Source organism: Notothenia coriiceps, unplaced genomic scaffold (genome assembly GCF_000735185.1).
Source record: "Notothenia coriiceps isolate Sejong01 unplaced genomic scaffold, NC01 NC01_scaffold00001564, whole genome shotgun sequence".
In the NCBI taxonomy this organism is placed as follows: Eukaryota; Metazoa; Chordata; class Actinopteri; order Perciformes; family Nototheniidae; genus Notothenia; species Notothenia coriiceps.
Window position 1 is genome coordinate 17418 of NW_011334265.1, and position 5186 is coordinate 22603.

Sequence of the window (5186 nt, forward strand, 5' to 3'; positions counted from 1 at the left end):
TGTGTGTGTGTGTGTGTGTGTGTGTGTGTGTGTGTGTGTGTGTGTGTGTGTGTGTGTGTGTGTGTGTGTGTGTGTATGTGTAGTGTATGTGTGTGTGTGTGTGTGTGTGTGTGTGTGTGTGTGTGTGTGTGTGTGTGTGTGTGTGTGTGTGTGTGTGCGTGTGTGTGTGCGTGCGTGCGTGCGTGCGTGTGTGAGTTGCACAGTGTGAGATACATTAAAATCATAAGAGAGTAAGGAAGGACGAGGAAAAAGGCTCTTCTTCTACTTCTTCCTCCTCTCCCTCTTCCTCTTCTAAATTAATTCCTTGACATCACCATGGCAACCAACCCTTGGCCGGGTGCAGAGGATTGTGGGATGTTATTTTTTTTGGTCGGCGCTCAGCTGGACGAGGACGAAAAACCAAATGTGTCTCGCTGGGTTTCTGTTTTTCCTCTTCAATATTGTTCCTCTCTCGTGTGTTCGTCAGTGATTACGACACTACAGAAAGAAGGGATACATTGCATTCAATATATTAAAGAAAATATAGAAAAACGTTGCTAATTATTAGTGTTTATGAATATGTGTATGTGTGTGTGTGNTTGCCATCTTATTTAAATTGAAACATATTTTAAAATAAATTGTACAGTACATTTTGCTCTGGAAATCCACCCCTCTGGTGGGATCAGGATAATCCAGTTTTTTGGGATCAAACTGATCCCAATCCTGTGTTGTCGGTTTGAACTACCCGTTTTAAAGATTTGATCCAGATTAAAGCTTGGATTGGATTTCCTGATCTGATCAGATATCAAAGTGATCCTAATCATGTTTTTTCAAGGATCACAAATCCTTAGGATTTCACGCAGGGCCTCAGATACCTTGCCAGTGCGTGCCGCCTTCTGCCTGTACAAGGCAATCAGTCGCAGGGTGTGTCCGTCTACTTCAGAAAAGAACTGGTGTTCCGTAGGTTGACGTTTGTGATTTGGTGAAACTCGGCACAAACCTACAGGAACACACAAATGTATAAAGATCATTAATGGATATGCAACTGTAAAATTATTAGTGATGCAACCGGTTTTGTTGTTTCCGTAAAAATATATTGCAACATGATCATATTCAAAGTATTCATTTAATTTGTATTATTATTTATATTATACAAATAAATATTGTTTTATAATATACAGTATTAACATTGAACAACAACACTGTTCCATTGTGTGCAAAGTAGGCAGTTTTTGCAAGCAAAATTGGGAAACGGTGTGCAGACTATGAGAAAGATGTGACAAGGGGCAGAAAAGAGAAAGATTAAAACGTCTGAGAGCGTCTGTGTTTTACCTGTGATTCCTTCCGGAGAGCCGGCCATTTCTCTAAAAAGTCCCCGACCAAGGGATTTTCCTAAACGATCTCCTGGCGACGAAGGGCAAAAGTCGTCTGCACGAGCTTTTCTATCAAGATGGGGTTCTTCTCACTTTTCTCAACTTCCTGCAATGATAAATGATCGAAATGTAAAAAAATGCAAGAGTCATAGACACATGGCAAAGGGCTAACTCTTGAGTACTGGCTATGCTTCAAACGATAGTGCCTAAATAACTGAGCCCGGGTGTCTGACGAGACAGCACACAATTTGCACTTCCACGCCATTTAACCTTTTCAACCATGCAACTTCAACAAAGCATGATGATCGGATCTGTAGAAAGGCCAGTTCTGTTCAAGTTACCTTGAATCTTGAGTCTCACTGCTATGCACCAGCTTCAACCTACGACGAAAAAAAATGTGCAGAGTTTTAATACAAGTTTGCAGTTTTCATTAGCTTACTGTCATTAGCAAACATGCCTGTGTGTAAGCCTCAACGTAATTGTGGAAAACAGCTCTAGCTAGCCACTAGCTTAATTCAGGAATAACATCACATTTACCAGATAACAGCGGATAAAATTAAGCACCAGCAACACACTTATAAACAGTAGGGCTGCCGTTCACTGATAGGAGTTACTAGCTAAAGTTAACATGCTGCAGCTCTGACATTAACGTCCTTATACTCCATTGAACCATTTCAACCATGCAACTTCAACAAAGCATGATGATCGGATTACTGTAGAAAAGGCCAGTTATGTTCAATGTTCTGAATACCTAATTAAATAAATAAAGCTACTGGAAAAAAGTTCTAAATTAATTAAATGAAAAAACAGAACACAGTATGGGTTAGCAATAAGTTACCTTGAATATTGAGGAGTCTCACTGCTATGCACCAGCTTCACCCTACGGTAAAAATAAATGTGCAGAGTTTTAATACAAGCTTGCAGTTTTCATTAGCTTACTGTCACTAGCATCAACGTAATTGTGAAAAACAGCTCTAGTTAGCCACTAGCTTAATTCAGGAATATTCAGCAATGACATCACATTTACCAGATAATGGCGTTAATAAGCACCAGTAAGAAACACACTTTTAAACAGTAGGGCTGCCGTTGACTAATAGGAGTTTCTAGCTAAAGTTAACATACTGCTGCTGTAACGTTAATGTTCTTACAGTACTTAACCGGCAGTCCGACATTCAAAAAATAGCGCGAAGCAGCCGGTAACTGCGGCGCTGTGCACGTAACTCTGAATTTAACAATGGGGTCTAACGATCACATATGATCATCGGGTGGTATATCATTACAATATTATAACAAGAAAAACAGTTTTAACGACTTATTTTGGTACTTACAAGTTAAACCATGTGTTGAATCCCTTCGCTTGCAAGAGCCGCCATGTTGGATGGATTTTTCTCGATTCGTCGCAACGTCATGACTTAATGATGTCAGACGCTGCGTGACTGTTCACTCAGAAGTTTTAATTCAAATTTGAATATTCACTCATTCACTGATCCACATAAAATTAAACAGCACTTTTCGTTAAAAGAACGTATAAGTTTATTGTTCGGTTGACTTGATATTTGGTTTTGATTGCAGTACCCATAATACTTATGAGTTAGTAGTACTGTTGGGGTTTACAGTGTGCATCAGGTCGTCCTTTTAGTTTTCTTCCTCCTTTCTAGTTCTTATTCTTGACACCCTCCATCTTTCAATATGTGGTTTGGTCCCTGTATGTCTCCAATAAAAATATGTTCACTATAAGAGAAGGTACTTAGCAGTTTCTTTCACAGTGATTTCCCTGTAAAGCTTGAAATAGAAAAACAGAACTTCTGTTAGGGATTTGGATCACTAACATGAGTATGAGGGTTTCAGCGCTCTTTGCCCTATTCGCACAGTGAAAATATATTTCCAGGTCATCTTAGGATAAAAGGCACTGAATAAAGACTTTCTCATGCTTTTAAAACAGCCGGTTTCTGAAGTATCTTGGGTTCCTCAGATATTGCTCAGCACAGGCCATTCATGTCTTTATGACCTCCGACTTCTCAACTTGGACCCTGTTCAGCTGCCTAAGGACTTCCTGCTCCTGTGTGTTTCATGTGCTGGATTGGCAGAATCACATTTCCCCAGTGTCAGCTGAAGAACAACCACAGTATTGTTATTCATCGCTTCAGAGGTCCAGCTGATCCGCACAAGAGCGGGCTGTCACTCTGTGGTCCAACCCTGGGGGGGTTCTATCAATGATTGGTTTTGGAAATCATTTGGTGCAGTATGAAAGAGATTCATTTGTATAATGTGGTGGTTTTGTCAAACCCTGTGCTGCTTTATCAACATACTTCAGAAATAATGCAAAAATATATTTCAACCAAATACTTTTAAGCTCTCTTAAGTCTTAAGAAGACCTCTAGTCATTTGTAATACCTGTGGAGGTTCTCTGTGATCTTAATCTATCTTCTGTGAATCTGCCACAAAGTGTCTAGTCATGATAATAGTAGTCCTTTGAGTCGGTATTTGTGATTTAGCTTATTTTTCTGCCTATTTTCTGGTAGAGAATTCTTAATTGGCTGGAACGGCAATATAAAAAAAAAGAGGGTACCTGGATCCTTGTTATCAATATTGCAGTAATAAAGGGTGGGATGATGGCAACTGGTGTTTCAAGTCTAAGGTATGTACGGATGCACACACAGCACCCATAGACATACAATTGGAGAGATGTTCCGAGTGAGTCGACTACCCGAACCCCAGGCGAAATCTGTGTTCTAAAACCATCGAAGAAGTCAACCAAACAGAACTTTACTAATCTCAGCTAAACATGAACTGCGTCCATCTGAACAGTATAAACTGACCCTAATAAGACGTGCTTTGAATTCATACCAACATGAACTAATAATTGGCAATGGTGACATGTAAGAGGGCCAACTGAGGTATCTCTACGCTCTGGAGTGTAAGGAATAAATCAACACAGCCTGATTGACCTTACAGAAGCAGGTCACGTCACTCCACTGCAACAGCAGGAGGTGTGGTGGGGAATACGAAATACACACACACACACACACACACACACACACACACACACACACACACACACACACACACACACACACACACACACACACACACACACACACACACACACCAGCCCTAGTGTCCAATCATCTGCCAAGAAGTACGCTCCTTTCTGTTGAGACGCCATCCCAGAATGGTCAATAGCTGCCACACTATAATGGATTAGACTACATGTGGTTGGGGTCAGATTATCCCACCTTAAATCCTTCAATCATCAGAGACATTTTCAACGTTTGTAAAACGTATCCCAGGTGCCACTGATCTTAATAAATGGAGTTGGGATTTTCTTCCTCCCACAAAGTCTTTTCTTCCTCCCACAAAGTCTTTATCAGAAAGCAGTTTACGTTGCCTGTGTCTAATTTATCATAAAGGTCAGCTTCTGTTTCTGTGGCAATTTTTTCCAGAAAGAGCAGACACAAACCTTATTATAGTGCTGTCCTGTTTGCAAACAACCGAGACTAATAGGGTATTCACTGCATCCAATTTCCTCGCGAGATTAGTATGGGCTTAGATATGTCTTATAATTAATTGTGTGAACATAAAAATAATGTGTGTAAATACAGAGCTCTCAAGTCTCACGCATTTTGCGTGAGACACACGCATTTCACTCCATTCACACGCTCACACGCCACACCTTGTATTTCTCACGCAGAGATTTCTTTCCAGGGTACCGCCCACCAAGATGCGCCGCAATTCTGTAAACAAACTAGGCTTGTTGGAGACGTGTGCACTCCACAAGCACCCGTTGACATTCGCGATACAGAGGGCTTCATACTCCACTAGCACCCCACCCCC

The 5186-nt window shown here is 40.8% G+C and overlaps 1 long non-coding RNA gene across 1 annotated transcript; it reads right to left on the reverse strand.

The window, feature by feature from the left end:
- Positions 1-1693: 1693 nt before the first annotated feature.
- LOC104962780 (uncharacterized) lies at positions 1694-2714 on the reverse strand. The gene is made up of 3 exons (XR_800245.1): positions 2681-2714; positions 2191-2232; positions 1694-1732 (listed from the first exon to the last, which is right to left on the reverse strand). It is a non-coding gene; the product is annotated as an uncharacterized lncRNA (long non-coding RNA).
- Between the last annotated feature and the right edge of the window lie 2472 nt (positions 2715-5186).